We start from the raw sequence: 12,303 nt of genomic DNA on the forward strand, positions 1-12,303 counted from the left end.
CTTCCGTTGACGTATAAACTACACACGGGAATTGATACTGACAGAGCTTATAGTCATTTAGAAGAAAACTCAATTATGGCAGTAAAACAAAAGGGCAATACAAGAAAGTCATATGGAACAAAGGATCATTTGTTGTTAAAGTCATAGTGGAGAACTGTAAAAAGGGGAAGAATCTAAATATGGCATGGATTGACTACAAAAAAGCATTTGATAGTATCCCACATTCATGGATAAAAGAGTGCTTAAAAATGTATAAGATACACCCTACACTGATCAACTCCATTACACTGACTGAAACAGTGACAAACCACTTTGCATTTAAGCCATGATAAAGGACAAATTATTATCTCAAGGATAAAAATTCAAAGGGGGATATTCCAGGGTGACTGTCACCACTGCTATTCTGCCTTGCCCTTAACCCATTAAGCTGTCTGTTTAACAGCTTAGGCCATGGCTATAATTTGGCTCCTAAAACAACAAAGTGTAAAGACTTCTCATCTTCTCTTTGTCAGTGATTTAAAACTGTATAGCTCAACAGTTGAGGAACTGAAAGCACAACTGCAAGTTGTCAAAACTTTTTCAGATGATATAAGAATGTAATTTGGTCTTGATAAATGTGCAAAAGCAACCTTTAAAGCAGGAAAACTGCAGTACCAGGAAAACATCAGTCTGGGACAAGAATGTGATATAAAAGAACTTGAGCAAGAAGAAATGTATAAATATTTGGGAACTGATGAAGGATCAACAATAAAACATGAACAAATGCAAACAAAACTTAGTAAGGAATACTTTAAAAGACTTAAATTAATCCTGAAACTAGCGTTAACATCTAGGAACAAAATCCAAGCTATAAACCAATTTGCTCTTCCTGTCCTAACTTACAGTTTTGGAGTGACTGACTGGCCCCAAAATGTGTTGGATTGATTAGATAGGAAAACAAGAAGGATGCTTCATGCTCACCAAATGATTTATAAAAATGAGTGCATACCAAGCTTATATATTCCCAGTACCGAAGGAGGGATGGGTCTCCTTGAAATTGATTACATGTATAGATCTGCAGTCATGGGACTCCACACATCTACTGACCTCACAAGACCCAAACATAGTGAAAGTTTTGAAACATGAGGATAATAGATCTAAAATGACTTCTCTACTTAATCTAGCAGAAGCTTATCTGCGTCAAGCAGGAATGGAAATCAAACCAGAAGCAGATAAAAATCAGGCAGCAACTGAGTGTGCCAAAAAAGAAAAAAGAAAAAAATATAAGTCAAAGGACCAGATCAGAAGGCAAGAAATTTGGAAAATGCATAAATATAGTAGTAAGTATAGAAAACTTCTGGAAGAACCTCATGTTGATCAGGAACAAAAGCAGGAATGGTTAAGGGGAGGCAAACTCAAGCCAAGCAATGAAAGTTTAATACTGGCGGCCCAAGATAGTGGGCTGCGTACACGTTGGTTTACAAGGTCCATTGAACATGTGGGAAAAACAGACAAATGTAGGTTTTGTAAAACCGAATTGGAAAAATGTTGCACACCTCGTTGCTGGTTGTGACATACTAATGGCAGAAGGACTGTATACTGAAATGCATAATAATGTGGCAAGATTGTTGCACTGTGGATTGTGTAAATATTATGGTACTGAAGTGTCTGAAAAACACTGGCATCATAGAAAATGATGAAGTTTACATCACATGGGATCATCCATCACAAACAGTTCAAAAGATAGATGCTAGAAAACCAGATATAGTGGTCCATGAAAAGAAGACAAAAGTAGCATTGATTACTGAAATCATCACACCCAGTGACTACAGAGTCTTGCGTACTGAGAGACACAAAGTCATAAAATAGCAGGATCTGCAGGCAGAAATGAGAGCAGTGTGGAAGAAAGATACCCAGACAGTTCTAATAGTAGCAGGAGCAATGAGTCTCATAAAAAAGAATCTACAATCGTATTTAGATATGTTACCAATACATGTAACGACATAGGAATTGCAGAAGGAGTCATTACTGGGCATATTGCGGGTGCTGCAAAGAGCATTTCTGGCTGATGTCAAAGATTGAAACAATACTAATTTCATGAACTTGATTTATATATATATATATATATATATATATATATATATATATATATATATATATATATATATAATCAGTTAGATTTCTCAAGACTGGAGACATGCACTTAATAAACCTGTCTTTAAAGGAAAGGGGAGTAGGATAAATGCAGAGTCATAAGTCTACTTTCATGTTGTGGAAAAATAATGGAGAAGGTAATATTGGATAGGTTACTGTCAGAATTGGAAAGGCTGTGACTTGAAACCATATACCAGAGTGCATATGCTGAAAATAGATCTATTACCACCTGTAATATGATGTTCTATAACAATATAATAACAGCTATGAATGAAAAACTGTGCTGTGGTGTAATTTATATAGATACAACTACAGCATCTGACAGGGTCATACACAAAACAATGATCAGTAAATTATAACAACTAGGTATTGAGTTACTCTTGATAAGATGGATAGCTACATGACTTACAAATAGGACAAGGCAAGTATCATACAGCAATTGGACAGGTGAAATCCTTGGTTACAGTCAGGATGTCCCACAGGGTTCTGTCCTAGGCCCTTACTTGTTTAGATTGTACCTTTCAGAATTATCTAAAGTGTTCTACAGTCTGTATGCAGATTATCTGAAACTGGGTAAACTGATTACATGTGTTACAGATAGGGCGTGTCTGCAGAAGAACATGACTTAATTGACCATTTGGGCACAGGAGAATAATATGCTGATAAATACATCAAAAACTAAGCATATGAGATTTGGGAGACATAAACTGAAAGGTGAATATCTAATACACAGTGACTGAAATTGTGGATTCTTTTAAGGACCTCAGTATATGGGCAGATCCAGCTCTGAGTTTTTCTAATCATATCAACTAATTGGTTAATGACAGTTACAGAACTATATCTTGTATAAAAAGATTTATACAGTTGAGGAAATCAGAAATGATAAAGTCATTGTTTGTAAATTTTATTAGACCCAAACGTAAGTGTGTAATAACAATATGGAAACCTTATAATAAAAGGAGCATGAGTAAACTGGAAAGAGTACAGCAGAAATATACCAAGGGCATCCATGGATGTGAAAATTTAAGTTATTATGAAAGACCAAAATATCTGAAGTTGTACAGTGGCTTCTATAGATATGTAAGATGAGCTCTTGTTCAGATATATAGGGCATTTAGAGACAACTACTTCTGGTAATGTTTTGAGGTTATCAAAAAAGTAGTAGAGAATCATCAGACAACCTATGTTGAAGTCTCTATAGGCATGAGAAGTGTACCAATTGGTTCTCTGAGAGACCAGCTGATGCATGGAACAGACTACCAATTTACATTAAAGCAAGTACTAGTTTAAATATGTTTAAGAACAGCCTGGACACTTATTATGGGAACAACTGTTTTGATATATTGGCATGCTAGAAGGGCATTAGTGCCAATGCTTGAATTATTTTTATGTATGTACGTAAACAACAATTTTTTTGTCAAGGAAAGGTTATTTCCTCCAATTTGTGAAATGAATTGCCCTAAACCATTTTTATATTCAGTAAACAAATTACAGCTTCAAAACACATGGCCTTATGTGCCTCTATCTCCGCTACTGCATCTCCAGTAGCCTGGATTAGAGCCAGGAAACATGTATTCTAGTCTGCTGGCTATGTAAAAGAATTTATGTTGGTACTTCTACCAAAAAAAATCTAAGCCTCCTAATTTTAATCATATTCAGGGCACGAGGTTAACTTTCTTCCAGAAGCTAACCGATATTTCAGAATTTATTGAAACTTCCCATTCTTTTAATTCCCTTTTCACTGGTTTTTCATAAAGACATATTAACTTTTTATTAACCTGTGAAATCAAGTTTTTAGGTCCCACTCTATCCTCTGTCATCTCAATTTTCCAATTTATAATCAGTGGCCATTCTCTTTAATGAATCTTTTTTTTAAACAAGAATGACATAAGCAATCATACATTTATAGAAATAAAAACAAACCATATTGACATAATCCCAGCTGTGCCACGGTGGTACAGCAGTAGCATTGTTGCCTCACAGCAAGAGGTTCTCCTGTTTGATTTTTGACTGGAGTGCTTTCTGTGTGGAGTCTGCATGTCTTCCCCGCAGTCGAGTGGCCTCCGAAAGACATGTGTGAATGGGTGTGCCTTCGCTGAAGGTTGGGCATCAGGCTGGCAACTCGGCACCATAAAAATCTACTGCCAATCATTAGCAGACCGGAGTTCCACTGTGGTGACCCCTAACCAGGAAAAGCCGAAAAGGCAAACAAAACATTGACATAATCCCAGCTGCAAACATTATACATCACTTGTAATCTACCTAATCATTGTCAGTCAAACATTATTTATTTATTTATTTATTTATTTTATTTATTTTACATTTGTTGACCGGGCTAGTCTAGCTGGATATATGTCCATTTTCAGTAGAGGCCTGGGGAGAAAAGCTCCAAGCATGAACAGTGACAACGTTAACAATATAAAAAGACATGATAAAGCAAATACAGAGGCAGCATTGTTCAAAGAAAAATTTAAAATTATAAACTATAAAAATTTTAGTAAAAAATTCTACTAAACAATATACTACACACATGAGAAGGTATGAGCAAGACTCAGTTAAGAGAAAAAGAAGATATATTTTATCTTCATATTATGAAGAAAAGGGTAATAGCTAGATATGGAGGCATAGGTTAGAGGGGTAGAAAAGGAAGGGGAAAAATATATCAGTCTGGGTTAGCACATGGACAGAGCCAATGAGTTTTGAGATGTTCTTTTAAATGTTTTTTAAATAGAGAAGTCGAAGCAAGGGTTGATAATTCAGAAGGAAGCAGATTCCAGTTTTTACCTGCAGTGTTTGAGAAAAGTGTATCACTGGCTTTGTTGTTGGATTTAATAGAGGAAACTAGAGGCTTATTAGCAAACCATAGTGTAGCTAGATTTTTATATGGTGTAATTAGATTAGTGAGGATAGGAGTGTTATTAGGGTGGTATAGGATCTTTTGAGTAATAAGTAGTTGTTGGCAGAGTATGTGGTTTTGCAATTTGAGCCATTCAAGTTGTTTGAGGTTGAGGCAGTGGTGAGTTTTAAAGGGGGAGCATTAATGAATCTAGCTATGCTATTATAACAGGTGGAGAGTTTAGAGAGGTTGTTTTTCGATAGGGTGGAAATTAGGTGGGTCTGGGCAATAGTTTTCCTTGCAGAAGGGGTAAGGAAGGGTTTAATTCTATAGAGGGTACCAAGTTTTTTGTTAACAGTCTTTATGGTGTAGTTCATGTGGTCATCAAAGCTGAGACGATTATCAATTGTTACACCTAGTAGGCGGGTTGTACTGTCTGGGGTTATGTTAGTACCATTGTTAGAGGTTACAGAGAAGAATGGAATAGGTGATTTATGGGTTGGAGTAAAAAGCAGTAGTTTTGTTTTTTTGTGATTCAGGAGTAGGCAGTGTTCCAAAAACCAGTTTTCAACATTATTAAAAACAGTTTGGGTGAGAGAGTGGAGAGAGGCTATATTCTTGGCTGAACAGATTAAGGTGGAGTCATCAGCATATTGAATGCAGGTGGCTTGAGGTATGTTCATGTGTAGATTGTTAATAAATAAGGAAAAGAGTAGGGGACCTAAGATAGAGCCTTGGGGTACTCCAATATTTACTGGGAGTAGTGAAGACAGACTGTTCTGCCAAAGTACTGCTTGATGTCTATTTACCAAATAAGACCTAAACCATTGTATAGCTTAAGGATCGAGAGAATGGGCCTTTAGTTTGTCTAGAAGTAAGTTATGGTTAACCATATCAAAGGCTTTTTACAGGTCAATAAATAGTGCAGAGGAAAAATAGTTATTGTTGTGATTTTTGTTTATAGAGTCAGTAAAGGATAAGAGGGCAGTCGATGTGCTATGGAATGGCCTAAAGCCATGTTAGCAGTTTGCTAGTAGGTTATTTTGCAGTAAGTGGTTAAGTAGTTGTTTGTGAATACATTTTTCCATTATCTTAGCAAATGGGGAGAGTAAAACAATAGGACAAAAGTTAGAAAGCTCAGTAGAAGGTCCACCTTTATGTAGAGGGATGATGTGGGATACTTTCCATAAAGTAGGGATTTTGCCTTCTGAGATGGTTCTGTTAATAAGGATAGAGATGGGAACATCTATGGCTTTTGTGGCAATTTTTAGGTATTCAGATGGGAGATGGTCAGCAGAAGGGGTGCAAGGTTTCAATTTTTGAAGTAATTTACAGATGAGAGATGTAGATACAGGTTGTATATGAAAGGTGGGAGATGAAGTCTTGGGCATATTTAGTGGGGAAGCAGTGAAGGGTGGTAAGGAATTGGCTAGAGTTTGAATGGCTTCTGTAAAATAGTTATTAAAGGCATCATTACACAGCTCATTACACAGCTCATTCAAGTCCTGCCTTCTCTTGAACCTCATTCCTCCCATGTATGTATTTTTCCCACAGTTCCCATTTTTCCTATGTAAATTGCACCTACCCTTTTTTAAAGATCCCAATTCCAGTTGTTGTAGCTCTGTTACTATATTCACTACTTCTAGCACAGTTGGTTTAGCCTTTTATTTCCATTTTCTACTAATTGCTTTTTTGGCAGCCATCATAATTAGACTCAGCAAGATGTTACTATGTATAAGCAATTCTGATTCTGTATCATAGCTCAGAAAAATAATTTCCCTAGTTATACCAATTTGCTCACCCAGTATCTCTGACAGAGTAGTCTGCATGGGAGTCTAAAGTCTACCAACTCAGAACACTCCCAGAAAATGTCCCCAATTACCTCTTTCTTCCCCATTACACCTCCAACATTTGCTGTCTACCCGAGGAGAAATTCTCTAGAGTCTACTTGGGGTATAAAACAGCTATGTAAACATTTCCAAGAAAAAACCCTAAATCATCTTGGTTTTGTTGCATATTTGGGAGACAAACATATATCCCCCATTGTTTCTTTGTGAATTACTTATCCAATCTCTCTTCCCAATCCTTTCTAACCTCCCCTGATTGATTCTTAGTTATTATGCCATATTTTATATACTCTACTAATTATTCCGTTTTTAATGGCAGCTTCTATTCTAGATTATATCAAACACTCTGCCAGTGGTGGTCTTTTGTTTAGGGCCCTCTATTTCTTTCTCTTTGCTTATACTCTGATATCAATCATTGATAGGGAAGGCAATGTCTTATCTGCAGTTCAAATAAATTCTTGGCATCTTCCCAATCTATCATCTTTCCCTCTCTAGTTATTTTTCCAAATACCTTGGTTACTTTGCCAGTTTTCGCCAATAAATTCCAGCCCCTTCCTGCCTGTTGTCTGTATCCCTAATTGCAATCATCCCTATCAGCAGAATCTCCTTTCTCCATTCCTATGTTGGCTTTGTCCATAGAATACTTTATGCTACTTTATGAATATAGTGTTCTGTATGACTATTGTTAATCTTCTTAAAGATCTGCATCCAAACTTCCAGTCACTCCATTTCTTGAGATTCTCCACTGTTTCATCACCATCCCTTTCCACTTTGAATTATAGATTTCTGCTTGAGCTATGCATAGGAGTCTTAACTGTGTAGCTCTGAAATACTCCCTCAAATTGGGCAATCCAATCTGCCTTGTTTTATTGGAAGAATCAGCTTATCCCTCTTCAGTCTTCCGGTCTTCTCCCCCCACATAAAAGCCTTCAGCTTTTTATTAATAGTGATCCACAACTTCTCCTCTGATTGATAAAAATATGCCTGACTCATGTACAAGACTAAAGGGACTAAAAGCATGTTAACTGCTTATTTCTTACAATCCATATCCATATAACAGAGCTTTCAGTTTCTCACTTTTTGTATTATCTTTTGTTTAGTCTCTTCCCACATATCCTTAGCTGCAGCACTGGAATCATTTTTAATCCATATTCCTAAATACTTCATTCTATCATGTCCCCATAAATATGGACATTGCTGAACCAATTTGTGTGCAGGCACTTTATGACTATTATGTAAGTCACAAAGGAAGCGGAGTACAGCAGAAGTAAGAACAAAACTCCAAATTTAATTCCAGGAATGTGCACTTATAACATACGGATGAGCACTTTCACCATTACAGCTTCTTCAGATCCTTGTATAAAAGTCACAGTAGACCTCCCCTTATATAAGCAGCTCAATTAATCAATTAAAACAATTTAAACAATTAAAAGCAATGCTGGAGAATTTAAAGAACTCTCCCATATATAAACATGTTAATGTAAAGTAAGACAAAAATATATAAAACTTGCATAGTGACCTAAAAACATATAAATAAACATTCTGATAAGTTAATATTGATAAAATACATAATCAAGAACATATACAAATAAATGATAGTTCATTTTATGTGCCTGCGTTGTCTCAGCTTAGGTTTTATAGAAGCTCTATCATTCAACCCATGCCCCCTATCAGTTTTCAAATGAATGATCCAGTCAGTCTCCTTAGATTCAGTAAGATTCATAGTATTACCACCCCTCTTATTCACAACAATTATCTCTAGGACCCGGAACAAGAAAGTATGATCATTGTCATTGGTGGTTATATGTTTTGCTAAGGCATTGTGTAAAGTGCCCTTTCTCATGTGGTAAATATGCTCTCTCATTCTATCCCTTAACGGACGGTTAGTTTTACCAACATAAAAACTCGGGCATGCCTGACAAGTAGCTAAATACACCACATTAGGTGTCATACAATCTGCATCTGCCTTGATGGAGAAAATGGTGTGTAAATCCGGGTGTATAAACACCTCACTGCTATCAATAAATGAACAGAAGTTGCAGTGACCACAGGGTTTAGTGTGACCAGTGTTTTTCATAATCCTATCATGTCTGGGGTGACAAAGCAATCGCTTTAGGTTGCTCTTATTCTGAAATAGGAAACTTGGTGTCTCCCCCACAATGCGTTTCAAGTCATCATCAACCAGAAGAATATCCCAATGTTTGCTAATAATTTCCTTTAACTGATATTGATCAGAAGTATACAGAGTAGAAAATTTAATAGATCTATTTAACATATGATCTCCAACGGTTTGATCTTGGACCCTGGGTCCAAAGTATGGTGCACCTGAAGTGGTGCATGACATGTATGCTTCCTCCATGTACGGTATAATCTCATTATTCTTGTATCCCAGAGTCAGTAATCTATTTCTCAGATTGTCTAATTCTGAGATAAATCCCTGTTCAGTGGGGTTCAATCTCGAGGCTCTAATGGCCTGTCCTTTCATTATATTCTTAAAAACAAATTGTGGGTGCATACTAGACCTTAATAACAAGGAGTTGCAGTAACATGCTTTGCGATAGACCCCCGTATTTATCATATCATCTGTTAATCTCTCAATATATAGGTCTAAAAAATCAATTCTATGTGTGGAATAGTTCATGGTAAAAGTAAGAAATGTAGTTAAATCATTCATAATGGATAGCATTGATTCCAACTGTTCTGATGTTCCATTCCAAAGAACAAAAAGGTCATCAACAAACCTTCTGTAGAACACCACATGTTCACAGAAAAGTGCATTCTTAAATAAAACATGTTCCTCCCAATATGCAAGGAACATGTTGGCGTAGCTATTTGCACATGGAGTGCCCATAGCTACACCATCACGCTGTTTATAGATCTGGTCTTGGAACATGAATAAGTTGTTCTCCAAGACCAGTTCTAGAAAATGAACTATGAGGTCTATCAATACTGCAGTGTAAGTACTGTGTGCTTTCAGATAATTTAACACATAATCAAGTCCTATATCATTAGGTATTACAGTAAATAGGGATTGAATATCAAAAGTCACAAAAGTACAACTAGAGATTCTATCATGGTGTCCAATACATTCATACAGATCAATCAAAAATTGCTTGGAATCCTTCAAGACTGTAACATTGTCATTCAATACACATCTCAGATGTTTTTCCACAAAGACTGAAAGGTGTTCAGTTACCCAACCATGGCCAGAAACTATGGGTCTCATGGGTGGGTTCTTCATATTTTTGTGTACCTTGGGGAGACCTTGTATAATCGGTATAGTGGGTGTATAAATCATAAGGTATCCATATAGCTCCTTATTTATTAAATTACTTCTAAGAATGTCATAAAGCGTGTCATGAATATATCTGACAACAGAGTGAACCTGTTCCATGGAAGTAGGTTCATAGAACCTGTCCTGTAACATGGAGGACATAGCCTCCGTATAAAATGACATATCCAATACTACAACTTTCCCACCTTTATCAGCTGGTCTAATTATAATGGTAGGATCATTCTGCAATTTCCACAGACACTGACGTACCAGAAAGCTCAAGTTATCCCGCCTCTTCTGTTTTTGGGGTCCCAGTTGAGTATTATAGTAACTATACAATTCCTCCTCTGTTAACTTAAGGAATGCTTCAACTAATGGGTGGTGAGTTGGTACAAAATCACTTAAATTCTTAAAAGCAAACTTCCTGCTCTGTGCTGATTCTTTCTCAGAATCATTATAAATGAATCTAAGCATTACATTCCTACAAAAAAGTTTTAAGTCCACCATTGTATCAGTCAATTTGCTCTGGCTTTTAGGAATAAAATTCAAACCTTTGTTTAATAAACTGGTATCATCATCTGTTAGAGTAATGTGGGACAAATTATAAATTAACGCTTGTTGTTCCATATTCTCTTTAAAGTCTGATGGGGCATAAAATCCCCTGATAATTTCCTCTTCTGTCTGCCCCTGCTCATGGAGCGAGGTCTGCGAGGACCTTTCTCCATGCGCACTGGCAGAGGAAAAGTCAAATCCAAACTTGAGAGCTTGCTGGAATCAGTCAAAGTAGTAGTTTTCTTAGGTTTAACAACAGGCTCTGATCCTTCTTTTGTAGAAACAGGTCTATTCTTAACCATATGTACTTCAGGATATAAGTTGTTTCTAGTACATGTACTGGGATGTACAATATGAATAACATCCACAGAGTCCTTGCAATTGTCTGTGGTAGTTCCAGCGACAGGTGGTATTTCTTCCAAAATACATGCATCATTACTGATGGTGACCCCCCAGTAGAAACTTGGGCAGAGTCCATCTCCACAGGAGTAATGCTGTTATGTCCATTCAATTCAACACCCACATTCATGTTGTTTGTTACACTATTACTTGTAACATCATTGATAAAATTAAAGTGTGTAGATTCCTTTACTTTCCTAGGAGGCATGGGGGTAGAAGGATCCCTATGCATCTGAGACGTTGTAGAGGAATCCTGCCCTGTTCTGGGCCATAAGAATACATTGCCCAATTTAAAATCATTAATATCCCTGGTGGCCTTGTGTTTTTTTCTGCTGTAAAAGTTTTCTTTCATATGCTAGCACACAATCTGGCAAGTTCTCAAACAATGGTGCAACCACCTTATCTGAAAAGTTACTAAACAGCTCCTGCTGTTTGCGCTTGATATTATCTGTTAATCTAACCTCCTCAGGGAGGAAAAAGTCAATTAGTAGTTGCAAATACTTGCGACTCACCTCAATGTTCAGGCGTTGCCATTTCGCGAGTAAATCTGGATGTTCCTTGCCTTGATTTGGCATATTAAGAACCCTTAAACCTCACGGAATAATATGTTGTTTGAGGCAGAACTGGAAGTGTATCTGCTATGTTTGTAAGCGTTTGAGCCTCATGAAATCCTTCTCCATGCTATCCAAAACTGCATGTAGTCTTTCCGAATTCGGGGTCGGCGTCATAACATCATCGGAGGTCGATGTAGACTCAAAAAACAGAGATGCACTGACAGTTTCTTTTAAATACTGTTGGAAGTGGGCCTGCAATGCTCCAGTCCCACAGTCTACACTTCTCGGGACATAATCCAGTTCAAGATTCGCCATTACCCAAGAAAAGAGTCTTACTCTTGCTGGCAAGCAGAAAAAATGTACTGAATAAAAAATAATGCAATGCTTTTTCATGGGTTGAATGATAGAGCTTCTATAAAACCTAAGCTGAGACAACGCAGGCACATAAAATGAACTATCATTTATTTGTATATGTTCTTGATTATGTATTTTATCAATATTAACTTATCAGAATATTTATATGTTTTTAGTTCACTATGCAAGTTTTATATATTTTTGTCTTACTTTACATTAACATGTTTATATATGGGAGAGTTCTTTAAATTCTCCAGCATTGCTTTTAATTGTTTAAATTGTTTTAATTGATTAATTGAGCTGCTTATATAAGGGGAGGTCTACTGTGACTTTTATACAAGGATCTGAAGAAGC

The sequence above is a fragment of the Protopterus annectens genome, chromosome 10.part0 (genome assembly GCF_019279795.1).
Source record: "Protopterus annectens isolate FY-2018-M chromosome 10.part0, PAN1.0, whole genome shotgun sequence".
NCBI classification, from domain to species: Eukaryota; Metazoa; Chordata; order Ceratodontiformes; family Protopteridae; genus Protopterus; species Protopterus annectens.